The sequence below is a fragment of the Cydia pomonella genome, chromosome 18 (genome assembly GCF_033807575.1).
Source record: "Cydia pomonella isolate Wapato2018A chromosome 18, ilCydPomo1, whole genome shotgun sequence".
In the NCBI taxonomy this organism is placed as follows: Eukaryota; Metazoa; Arthropoda; class Insecta; order Lepidoptera; family Tortricidae; genus Cydia; species Cydia pomonella.
In genome coordinates this window covers 10,248,998-10,262,993 of record NC_084720.1, presented here as the reverse complement: position 1 = coordinate 10,262,993, position 13,996 = coordinate 10,248,998, and the positions used below count along the sequence as shown (strand labels likewise).

Sequence of the window (13,996 nt, the reverse complement as noted above, 5' to 3'; positions counted from 1 at the left end):
CATTAAATAATAGATAAGGGAAATATGACATCGGAAAAAAAGTTTAGGCAAGTAGTTTGATGTTTTCTGGATGTTTCCCTGCCTATGTACGAATGTGAGTAGGGTAGATTCGTACATTCGAGAGCTTCTATTAAAATTTAATGTACTTATAAAAGTTACTGGCTTCTAACTTTTTGGCAAGCAAGCAGAATATATGCAAATTTAATGTTGTAATGATTGATTGAACTATCTATCTTAAAATCAAAGTCTAAATAGTGAATGAATGGTGCCCATCTTCCCCTACTTGTCACAGAATTAATTTCACAGAAGTTCTGCGAAACGTTAAACTCCAAATTAGGAGCGGAGTGTTTACGAGCACGAGTCTTGAACATTTGGGATGGTATTTCCGTATACAACAATATCAATCAATCAATCAAAACTTTATTGATAAAATATAGTTATCTTACATGTCAACTCATTATAATAATATATATCTATTTAATCGCACATTATTATTTTATAGATGAAAACATTATTTACACAATATAATTATTTCAAAGTTCATTATCATTACGGGTCGAATTATTTTAACTTATCACAATGATATCGAATGTTCACCTATATACCGTATATCACCCTATCATCCGTATTCTTGCGATGCAATAGATATGCAACGAACTGGTTAACACTATATGTCTGACAAACAAGTACAGCAGAGCAATATTATTGTTGTAGAGAGTGCTAGTATGTACAATGGTTTCATTAGATAGACTAAAGCCTTGTATAGCTTTGTTATTGTTGCTGTACTTTTCGCTTTTCTTTTTGTCTTTTTGTATTTGTTCTACTAACACTTAGTTTTAAACCTTAAATGTTACTAACCATTATGAACCATTGTTGTCTTTTAAAATAAATAAAATTGAAATAGCATATGTAATAGCATGAGGCCACTGACTATTGCTCGACATAGAGTTGGTTCAACCCAAGCTAGACTGACAATCGTGCGCCTGTACACAGGAACAATGACAACCAAAATCGCTATGGCTAGGTTGTGCAGGATACTGCAAGATGTGATTTTCTATTAAGAGAAAAGTGGAGGACACGCGCGAAATCACCTTTTCATACAAACGTAGTCCCCATTTTCCTCTCTGGATATTGACATTTTGGAAAATATTTTTACATAATTTGATATGCTACGCCCCTAAGTTTGAGTTTTTTCGATCGACTTTTCTCTTAAATAGAACATCCCTAAAGCAGTTTCCCGCTACGAACACGAACAACAAAAGTGAAACGCGACTATGTTCCATGCTGTTGTGATGTTTCTTCGTCAGGGTATCTTTTTCGTCAGTGGAATTAATTTTCCAGGTACTTGCTGAGATATTAAATGAGTTGAAAATTTGTAGTTGTGTGAGTTTTAATTAAACATGATACAAACTTTCGTCATATAATTCTTAAGGAATATGTAATAGTAGTTTATGTGGTACATAGTTGGCTAGTTGGTATTCCTGTTCGTAGGTACGCTTTGACTGAATCATGTGGTTGATTATATTTTATATGGAAGTGCAATTTCATTTAACACTTTCCAGTGGTCATAGGTTTTTTGAATTCGTCAAGTTGGTTCCCGAGACTGTAGAATTCGATTACATCTCGTGGCAAATAATGTTATAATGAGGAAGGAGCATTTACGTAGTTTTCGCACATTGCGTTCTGATCATAATATTGCACATTTTCCCAGCCTAAGTAAACTTCTTGTAAAATAATAACCACTCTGCTTTCCCATCTTATAATAGTATTCACAATCAGAATAATCACTCATTACAACAGTTTGTTAGCACGTCTCCAAATCAACTGAGAGACGTTGGCCGAATGTCATTTCTTTTTATACCCAACTAATGACCGTTTTTAGGGTTCCGTACCCAAAATAAAAAAAACGGATCCCTTAAAAAAAAAACATTAAATTTTGGGGGTTCCCCATACTTAGAACTGAAACTCAAAAAAATTTTTTTCATCAAACCCATACGTGTGGGGTGTCTATGGATAGGTCTTCAAAAATGATATTGAGGTTTCTAATATAATTTTTTCTTAACTGAATAGTATACTAGCGCGACAGACACTTCCAAAGTGGTAAAATGTGTGCCCCCCCTGTGCCTGTAACTTCAAAAATAAGAGAATAATAAATCTAAAAAAAATATATGATGTACATTACCGTGCAAACTTCCACCGAAAATTGGTTTGAACGAGATCTAGTAAGTAGTTTTTTTTTAATACGTCATAAATGGTACGGAACTTTTCATGGGCGAGTCCGACTCGCACTTGGCCGCTTTTTTCAATATCAAAACTACCCTTAACTTTTAAAATAAATTAAGTGAAACTATGTTAAATATCAAAAATCCTACATAATATATTTAAAGACACCATTATAAAATAGTTTTATCTACGCACATAATACACAAACCTCATACCTCTGCTGAGAGCAAATACGGTACTTGACTGAAAAGCTCTCTAATTATATCACGATTGTATAAAATACTATTTTGATTTAAGGTTTTTGTGAATAACGGAATAAATGTCTTTGCATCTGTACAATATATTTCAAACTTCCTAAACTAAGATTGAATAGTTCATTTGCCCTAATGAAAGATGTTAGACTTCGCACCTAGCACCTGGGCTCCGTTGGGCGTGCAGACCGCCTCGCCTGCAAGATCAGTCTCAATCGCTTGGCTCTCGGGGCGACACGTGCCGCGACCAAACGCTAACCGTTAAAGAGATCGCTGTGTTGTATTTTCCTGTTATTAATTCTTGTGAACAAAGTTATTTGAGACGTGTATTGTGAATTACTTTCACATTTCTTTACATTTTGTGTTTTATGACTCCTTGAACTTCTATTGCGAGATAGCAAAGTTTTGACAAGTTTTCAGGACTAAGGTAAGGGCAAAAATTGAGACTTTTACTTGTTTATTGGTTGTCGTCTTGTAAGTTTTATGTTGTGTTATATTGATTGACGAATGTAGGTAACTTTATTTAATTACCTTTGAAAGTAGTGGCTCTGTGAGGCTGTAGACCTCGAAAGTCGGCGTTTGCAATAGATTAAAACTGTTTGCATAGACAAAAACGCTTATAACTATCGAACCTGCTCACACAGTTTTATCAGAATCGGTTGAAAAATACGACCATAACAGCTGAACTAACTTACGAAAGCATTATTGCTCAAGCTGAAGCGGAGACGCTTCGCTTCCGCGTTTCGCTCGCTCGGTCAGTGAATCGGGTACAGTCAAAGCTTTGTTTTATGTATAAATAAAAAATACTTACTTATGCAATATCCATTTTATTTTAATTTAAATAATTAATTTATAATAATTAATTATCTAATAAGTACGTACGTATAACATGTAATAACAGTAGGTGTTACAATTCTGATATTTAATTTAATCTACATATGCCTAAATAATGATAGTAACTATAGTTTTATAACGATTAAAAACTTAAAATAGCACCTTATTATTTTTCACAGTATTTGCATGAGGTGTTTTGTATTGAATGTACTCATAGCACGGTAAGGTAAGATCGTGCATGACCAATTTTATTGATCATAATTAAGTTACTGTGACAAAGCCATTTAGCAGTATTTACCAATTCACAGTAATATACACGGTGCCCGTGAGAATTGATACAGATTGTAACAGTATATTCCTGATTATATTTAAAGACTAAAATGTCCTATAAACTTTTTTGGAATTCGCCTAATTTCAGAGTTAAAGCCACTTACAAAAAAACATTTTTATTATTGTTACTTAGTGCAAACGCCTTTTTGATGGCGATGTTGCCACTGAGACCTATTCCAAATATCCTTATCGATAAATGTCAAAAAGTGACAAGTAACACTAAGCATAAAATTTAATTTGATTTTCAAAAAAATATTTTATTCTTTTACAGTTTTACAAATAGCTTTTACATTTTTTTTGTACAAATACATACAAAAAACCGTAAAAAAACATTTTTTTCCTCTTTGTGAAATTGACCTAAACTCATATAACATTTTTTCCTACTTTTGGCCTCAGTAATGTGTGGTTAAAATCTCTCAGGTTCCTCGTATAGATATAAGTAAGTATATAGTTATAAATTCAAAAAAAAATGCGTAGTATAAAAATAGACCTACCTCTACGGAAATAATTTTGAGATATTGGGACAATTTGTTGTACCTACCGGCTGTAGGGTATAATGGAACCTACGAACCCTCAAGTTTGATAAATGACTATCAAAACACAAATTAAATTGTTTTTATCTTAATAAAAATGTTTTTTTTTTAGCAATCAAGGCTTACGAACTTTTAGACTCGCTTCAAAAGTTTAGTTATACGGGGTCGAGTACGCGGGCTAGCCGGTATCTTAGAGGCACTGTTAGTACCTAGAGGTATCCGCAGAAGCATTTTTTGAATGACAGTGTCAGTCGGTCCTTACACTGACAATAATTATTGACGAGCGCATTACCTTTGAGGGCCAAGACAGTAATAACAGTTATTTGTACAACAAGAGTGCAAGCGAAAGATTGTATAATACTCACGATCGTAGCGAGTGAATCTAACTTAGAATCTTGAGCGTAGTAAGGGACTCAAAAGCGCACGAGATGTAAATAACTTTGATCTCGTGCAGTACACAAAATTTTTCACGTCAGCAGTGAGAAAATATGTGGAAGGTAAAAACACAACCTGAAAAGATTTAATCCGTGTTCATCACCATTTCAGTTATTCTTCTTCCTCGCGTTGTCTCGGCATTTTGCCACGGCTCATGGGAGCCTGGGGTCCGCTTGACAACTAATCCCAAGATTTGGCGTAGGCACTAGTTTTTTACGAAAGCGACCGCCATCTGACCTTCTAACCCAGAGGGTAAACTAGGATTTCACCGAAAAGCGACTGGTAAATATCAAATGAGTACGAGCCGGGGTTTGAACCCGCGACCTCCGGATTGCAAGTCGCACGCTCTTACCGCTAGGCCACCAGCACTATGTTTTCTTAAGGTATTCTAACAATTAAGTTTAAATACCGCAATAAAAAGAAACGAAAAAAAAAACAATAAAATAATACGGAAATAATGAAATATCGAACATCAATTGACAGTTCAATCGACAACTTTTTTTTGTACAAAAAAGAACTGTAAGATACGGTCCGAATTGCGGATACAACTGTTTGTCAAATATAGTAGAGATCGTTAAAAGTGTAATTATTTACTTTTCACGCCATTCGGAAAAGTGGCAATAGATGGTCTAAAACCAAGCTGGAAAATAAGCAATATCTGTAGCACCTGAACCACCACTACTACAATGTTTCATTGTTATAATCATTTGTCATTGGTGATCATTGTTATCATCATCAGTCATTGGTGTGTGTGTGTGTCACAAATAAATATATTTTGATTTTTAAAAGGTCTTTTTTGGCGCAACATATTCCTTCAAAAATAATATTAGGTTATTTATAGGACTAATTAATAATAGGTCTCAAGATCAACCAGTCGAAAACCGAATACATCCACATGAAACGGTACAAAAACACACGCGTCAAGCGTGACAGTCTTCATGTTGGAGGCACCGTTTATCGTGGAGTTGACAAATTTCGGTACCTCGGATGCACGATTACCGACACAAACACCAGAGAGGAGGAGATCAACATACGCATCCAAAACGCCCTGCGATGCAGCGCAGCCCTCCATAAGGTGTTGGCCTCCATAAGGTCTCAGCAGAAATACTAAGTTACGGGTATATAAAACTATAATAAGACCAATCCTTATGTCCAATCCAAAATGTGATTTTGCTCACTGTTTTTAAGCAGCAAATTACCCTTGTTCCAGCTGCTGACGTGAAAAATAATTATTTGATTTAGCACTGCAGGTAGTTCATGAGATTATCCAGTAATGGTATAAATCTTATCGAACGAGCCACCGAAGCGAAGAGAAGTTCTAAAATTCGACTTAGGACACTCGGCTGGCTAGGGGCACGTTCCGGTATTTCGATGTTTTTTGACTGAACTATTAGAGGATAGCAATAAATTTAGTAAATTTCTTCTAATTTCAATGAAATTAGGTAAACGTGTAGTTGAGGACAATATATTTATTTTTCATCACACTTGTTCGAAAAAGATCTTATTCATGCCGGTGTACTGAAGGACAAAGGCCTATACTGTTCCCGCGAGAGTTATGGATTGTGAAAAAAAAGCTATAACTGTCTACTATCAATTTGTTACTCATACTATAGGTAGTTTGTAAATATTGTAAATATCTCATGTAACTATTAGATTCGTGTCTCATTTTTATGTGAATTAGTTATAAATAAAGTACTTATGTTACTTTTGTATTTCATGCTTGAGCTGATGGCCAAGTTGCCAATGCTCGTAATAAATTAAAAAAAAAAAGCTATAACTGTCTAGTTTTTTTTTAATTATGTCACTTATTCATACAAACCAAGTAGCATAAATGAGTTTTACTTTTAACATACTGAAATTTCTAATTTTATGTTTTTATTTATATTCTTTATTATTTATATTCTTATATTTTAATTTATTAATATAACAGCCGTTTCAAATATTTTTACATAATTTTCAATCGTGGCTGAATGCCGAATAGGTCTGTGTCTTCGATGCCTAACTTGTCAAGAAATTACAAAATGGCGGACGAATGTTTGATATGTCACCGTATTTAAAAATTATTTCACTTAAAATTTAGTTTTTTCTTCGCAAGTGTGATGAAAAACATTGTGTGTAACTCCGGGGGTAAGAATATTGCAAACTCGGGTCTTTTTACCGCCCTCGTACCCAATATTTTACTTATCCCCTCGTTGCACAATGTACTATATATTCTAACATGAGTAGGATCGATCAAGGAGTTATGGAGCTAGAAGAGCTTAGAAGGCCCATAAGCTATTTGCGAGGGGTCTGGACTGTACTGGTCAATTCCTTCGCAAGAAAGTAGGTATGCGTGGCCGTAGTGTAGGTATATAAGTAGGGTAAGTGGACTGTTGTCATTGTGGTGGGTACCTACGCGGGAAGCTGGGCGTTGTAGAAGGCATATAAAATATATGTACGTACAGTGGTACCCACTAGTTTGATTGGAAAGTCGAAAGATCGAGTTGGAAATAGAGACCTGAGGGTGTGCGGAAGGAGTAAAAAGCGGCCAAGTGCGAGTCGGACTCGCCCATGAAGGGTTCCGTACCATTTGTGACGTATTAAAAAAAACTACTTACTAGATCTCGTTCAAACCAATTTTCGGTGGAAGTGTGCATGGTAATGTACATCATATTTTTTTTTTAGTTTTATCATTCTGTTATTTTAGAAGTTACAGGGAGGGGGGGGGGGGGGGGGGGGACATTTTACCACTTTGGAAGTGTCTCTCGCGCAAACTATTCAGTTTAGAAAAAAATGATATTAGAAACCTCAATATCATTTTTGAAGACCTATCCATAGATACCCCACACGTATGGGTTTGATGATGAAAAAAATGAGTTTGAGTTCTAAGTATGGTGAACCCCCAAAATTTATTGTTTTTTTGCTATTTTTGTATGAAAATCTTAATGCGGTTCACAGAATACATCTACTAACCAAGTTTCAACAGTATAGTTCTTATAATTTCGAAAAAAAAGTGGCTTTGACATAAACGGACAGACAGACGGACATGACGAATCTATAAGGGTTCCGTTTTTTGCCATTTGGCTACGGAACCCTAAAAACGAGAGTCAATAATGGACATAGTTTGCTCTCTTTGTTTTTTTTAATTCATTGGTCTGATCATGACAAAATTGATAACGTTGAGGATAAAATAAAAAAAGGTAGTCAAAATTTGTAACAAACGACTGATTTGAATGTCTTCATTTTTGCTCTTATCCTGATGAAAACCGAAACCGAAGTCATAATGGTAAAAAATGGCCACGTTCTTGAATTTCTTGATAGTTGTCCCAATCATAATGAAAATGTATTTATCTGAAAAGCCTTTTAACATAAATCCGTAGTCGAAACTTTAAAAAACCGCATCCATCTGCCGTATTAAATATATGTATATGAACATACTCTACATAGTTTTTGGCGACCCGTGACCGTGAGTTCTCAGTTCGGGGCGAACTACTAATATTTGTTGTAAGTTCAGGTGATATTCTTATTCCGACTACAGCAGTGTTACTTAGTAGTACCGTTGCAGCGGGAAAAATGAAATGAGATGTCACTGTCAATTTCCATGATAAATTGCGCTTCATCCGTTGCCGATTTGTTGTCGCGATTATCAAGGAGATTGAAAATGACTGCTGTCATTTTTGCTGGGGCGGACCAGGTTCACTCGGCTTGGCATATGCATAGCACTTTTTATGAAACACAATCACTACACCTTATAAAACAAAGTCCCCCGTCGCGTCTGTCTGTATGTATGTTCACGATAAACTCAAAAACTACTGAACGGTTTTTCAGGTGGTCATAGTGGGCCTATCAATAGAGTGATTCTTGAGGAAAACTAGGTGTATAATTTCTTAAGGTTGTGTGTAACCCGTGAAAATGTGACGTTTAATGACACTCAATTTATCTCTTCAAGTCGATGCAAAGTTCGGTTAGATGGACTATACTATGCGTGACAGCGTGATAATGACAGTGTCTATCTCTTTCAATCGCACGCTGTTAAAAAGTGACAGTTATTTTATTATATTGATAAAGCCATCCATGGACCAATTCCGATTGGACAACCAATTCAGGCTTTAGGATATATACCAAAATATCAAGAAAAGAAAGAAGAAAAATAATGACTTCGTTTTTATGAATAGGTAGACTAAATGATGGATGCCTATTTAAACTTGTTATTCAAATTATCATCATCAAGTCATCATTCAATAAGTGACGACATACGAGTACCTAGGCACACAACTGTCTCTTTTTTACGAATGACGCCCTACTCGTACCTCGTAGAGTTATAAGTGAGTAGCTGGTGAACATAAATACATCAAAAGAAAATGTCAGGCAAAACATAATAGAATATTTATCCTGTATCAAGTTTACCCGAATATGAGTACATAATTGTACTGAAAAACCCTTTTGTGTAAGGGCAAAATGGAGTACAAACAAGGTTTACGCTCCAAGGGCTCGCCCCGGCCGTAAACAATCAACTGGGTCGCAATTTCACATAACTTTTGCCAATTTGTGACGCTGCGAATTTTAATTGTGACACAATGGCCTATCACCGTACATTGTCGTCCGTCAAATTTTAGTCGTATTTTAACTCGTAAATGTGATGTTTTTTGTTCCGATGTAGCTCACAAGATGGCAGAACCTACTATGCACAAGAAAACACTTGACGTGTAAATGTGCCTGTTTATGGTTCCGATTCAGACCACAAGATGGCAGACCCTCCAACGCGCACGGTCCCTATATCGAACAAATAACGGCAAAAAATCACGTTTGTTGTAATAGAGTTCTTCAATATTTATTTTATTCTGTTTTTAGTATTTGTTGTTATAGTATAGCGGCAACAGAAATACATCATTTGTGAAAATGTTAACTGCTAGCTAGCTAGCTATCACGGTTCATGAGATACAGCCTGGTGACAGACAGATATATAGATGGACAGAGGAGTCTTAGTAATAGTTTTTATGTTTACGGTACGTTTTTACCCTTTGGGTACGGAATCCTAAAAATGTGACTTAAGCAGCAAAAATGTGACTTTTAGGGAAACGAAACGTAACTTATGACTCCAGAGCCCCGGCAACACTGATTTTAAGCTCCTAAAACCTTGACAGTGGTAAAAAACCGTATAAGTGCGCCTCGGATTCGCCCACCGAGAGTTCCGTACTTTTTGGCATTTGTTGTTATAGCGGTAACAGAAAAACATCATCTGTGAAAATGTCAACTGTCTATCACGGTTCATGAGATACAGCCTGGTGACAGACGGACAGCGGAGTTTTAGCAATAGGGTGCCGTTTTACCCTTTGGGTACGGATCCCTAAAAAAAGGCCTATACTTACATGACATATTTAATTTTGGTATTCCGTAGCGAAAATAGCGAAACGGAACGTTTATAGTTATGTCATATCTTTTTATCTGTTCGTCCGTACTTCACTGCCCTTTTACTCGGGAACTTAAATGATTTATCCTCCTTACCTGTATTAGAGTCTGTTCGAAAAGAGATGAGTCGTGCGGTGGTATATACCACCACCCACCACCACCATCTCCAGTTACTCGTGAACAAGATGCATGTACCTGCGTCGAAATATCGAGAGCTCAATAAAAACAATTTAAAAGGTAATCACGGTTTATATCCCGGTCGATTTAAGTGTAATGAAACTAACCGTGAATCATTCAAAATAAATAAATATTATAGGACATTATTACAGAAATTGACTAAGTCCCACAGTAAGCTCAATAAGGCTTGTGTTGAGGGTACTTAGACAACGATATATATAATATATAAATATTTATAAATACTTAAATACATAGAAAACACCCATGACTCAGGAACAAATATCCATGCTCATCACACGAATAAATGCCCTTACCAGGATTTGAACCCGGGACCATCAGCTTCGTAGGCAGGGTCACTACCCATTGGCCAAACCGGTCGTCAAAACTGTTATTGTTTTCGAGTATGTGCAGGCAAGTCGGCGAACCAGGCCAGGCCCTAGCCCAGGTGTTGCTCCAGTTGAGGATCCTTTAAAGAGATAGAATCGATTATTTGACTAAAGTTACTTTAAGTAGTTAGTATAAATCGTGTCATGCTATGAAAGGTTAGATTTGACAAATCTGCGTATCATCGTGGATGACACGAACTATAAATGATGATTCACGTTAGACCGCGACCGGGCCGGTGCCGGGCCGGAGCTTTCAGCGCTTATCGTTTTCTATGGAAAGCACCACGTGATTATTGAAGGTAGAGGCAAGGAACAAAATCTCCATATACCAAAAAGTGTCCGACAAAAAACCATAAATAGATGGCGCTGCAATACCTATAATACTTGAGAAAAAAATCTAATCATAGACAGCGCACTTCACTCCGTCAATAACGCCTAGGTTCTTAGATACTCTAGCGCTACTCTGGAGAGATTTGGTACTATTATTTATAGCTGACAGCTGGACACTTTTGCAACAATTCTACCTAAGGAGTTTTTTGTTCCTTGCCTCTACCTTCCATACACGTGATCACCGATCAGCTGTCATAGAAAATGACGTGTCGGTAGCCTCGGCCTGGGCCCGGCCCGATCTAGCGTGAGTTAGTTTACCGGTTATAGCCATTCTCATTCACGAATAAACTTATATTATTGAAGTTACCTTTTTCACCGTCTGGGCCAGATGGGGCAGAAAAAAAAAACATTTTAATTGGCGTCTACAGTCCATTATATTGCATGTAATCCATTATAATTTGAGGAAGATCATACATATGATAGAAAATACATAAATAAGTAAACAACATATTCCGGCCTGAGTGAGGCGAGCCAATTGCATATAAAAACATTACAAGTCTAACTCATAATACGAGCACAATTTTATATTATGTTTATTTTATTGGAATGAGATAGATATTCGTTTAATAATAAAATTTGAATTCTTGTTGCGACACAGTCGCCATATTTAGTTATTTGTAATAATAATACCTCGAAGTTTACCTGGTAAAATGACGGGTTGAAAAAATAAAACACTGACATTACTGTTATCGAAGAATATATTAACCGCATCGAATAACTAATTGCCATTTGGCATTAAGTCCGCCATTTGTACATTGTTGTATATATTTTGTGCAATAAAGTTTAAATAAATAAATAACTATTCAATTAAATATTTTCAAAACCTTTTAACGCTACATGCCATCAAAGTACATTTAATGCCAAAAATTCCTTACATCATCAATCTCTTCAAACGGCTGGATAGATTTCTATGAATCATATCTAAGAACCACTACAAGAAAACTCGTTTTCACGTAAAAAAAAACCGCATCGAAATCAGCCAATCTGTTGGAGAGCTACGAATGCCACAGACAGACAGTGGTGTCAAACATATACCACCCCTCCATATACATATACCATATGCATACCTATTTTTATTTTTTATGAAGGAGGAAGGCTCTTTCGTTTCTAAAGTGGGCCTTAAATATCGTTCCGTCTATAATTTATAAATAAAGTTTGTCCTGCCTTGAGCAAGAAACTTTAAGGAAGAAAAAAGAACAAAGAAGGATGAGAACGGATAGGATTTAAATAACATTAAGTTAAACTTGGTCACGTCTGTAAAGGATCGCAGGGACCACGGTTCGAGATAAGTAAGATAAGGGTCAAAACCAGCATTTGTTTACGTAAGGATTTCTAAAACCATTTCCCTTACTTTTTTAATCACGTCGGTGGCTAACATACAGCCCGCCGGATAGTAACCGATCAGCGACGTCAGCGCAGCTATGGGCGCGTGCAAGTCGGGGGAGAGTTTCATGGGCGTTGCCGACACTTTAAAAACCTGTACGTACAACTTTTTTTTGTCTTAGTCCATTTTTCTTTTTTTAGTCAGAGTCAAGAGCTTTTACATCACACGAAAATAATTTCTCCTATAATTTCCATACAATTTGCCCTTATTTCAAACACTATATAGTCGCTGGGCCCAGTACTTCATGTGATAAATGAAAAGTATTGACATACATTTCTTATATCAAGATATAAAACTATCATGAAATAATAATCAACAGTTTATAATTAGCGAATTTAAACAAATTTATTTATAACTTCCTTCTTGAAACTTTCAAATGTTAGACTTATAACTTTCATACCTCTTTGTACCTCATTTTCTTGGTCACGCTTTCTAAAAAAATCCTATGTGTATACAAATAAAATCCGTAAATACACTCCGAATTTCACTTATTAGAAATTCAATCAAAAGACATTATTATAAGTTTCAAAACAGTTTTAATACCTATTCTATTGCTTAATTCATAAAATCTATTATGTTTTTTTGACATAGTTTTTATGCTAAAAATTAAAAACTTTTAAGATAAATGTTGAATTTTTTTAGGTGTAGTGTTTTAATTTTATAACATTATAGTTTAATTTAGTTCGTTTTTATTTAATTTAATTATTACAAATGCTTTATTTACATAAAATATATATTACATAACATAGGCTACGGCTAGTAAGTGAATAAAATAAATCTAAGATAGGCCCTTGAGACATTGTTCCAAAAATGCTGGCGGCAACACTGTGGGCTGAAATTCTGCTCTCATTGATATAGAAAGCAAAGAAAAAATGTCCATTAAACGAATGAGGAGTTCTAAATAAGCCAGAAAAGCTCTCGTTGGCACCCACCAGGATGCTAAATAGGTCTAGAAATACAATATAAGTGATATTTTTTAAAAGCAACGGGACGTATTTGTCTTCTAAAATACAATGAAAAACGTTTTCATTTTATTCACTTTGTCCAACAGGTCAAGATAAATTGGTTATGTATTGTATAAATTGTAAAATAATCAGAACACTCCATTTAGCTTAAGTATTATACAGCGGACTGGACGCACGCGGCGCGGCGGCGGCGCGGCGTATCTATATTTACAGTACATATGATGCTACTTTACCGCCCTAGTGCGGTAACTAGCACTATACGTGCGTATGTCGATAATTTAAAGGGCTATATGTACTGTAAAACGTTGTACAATACACGTGCGAAAAGGTAATTCGCAACGAGTGGCGATAAATCGACACGAGTTGCGTTCCTACTCTTAGCACTTGTATGGTAATGTACTATTTCAGGCACGGCTGAAAATATAGATACGAATACATGTATTTGTCAATATTTAAAATGGATATAAAAAGGTTTTTAAAATATCTTATACATATTCGAGACACGAGGAAACGTTTTATGACTCACCAATCAATGATGCAAAATAGGTACCTATTATTCATTCAAGTATGCTTAGCAACAAGAACTTTTGAATTGTCTATTTACAAACATTATCTTTTAAAAGGCGGTTCGAGAACTTGTGCATGCAATTTTCGGTATACAATTGCTAACTACCGAGTATAATTAATTCAGTCGATCAAG

The 13,996-nt window shown here is 35.6% G+C and overlaps 1 protein-coding gene across 3 annotated transcripts in view; it reads left to right on the top strand.

The window, feature by feature from the left end:
- The first annotated feature begins 2,472 nt into the window (after positions 1-2,472).
- Positions 2,473-13,996, top strand: part of LOC133527597 (G-protein coupled receptor dmsr-1-like) — a 95,069-nt gene continuing 83,545 nt past the window's right edge. For all 3 annotated transcript variants that reach the window (XM_061864674.1, XM_061864672.1, XM_061864670.1), the window contains exon 1: positions 2,473-2,901. The gene's annotated coding sequence lies outside the window, so the exon portion shown is untranslated. The remainder of the gene's footprint in view (positions 2,902-13,996) is intronic.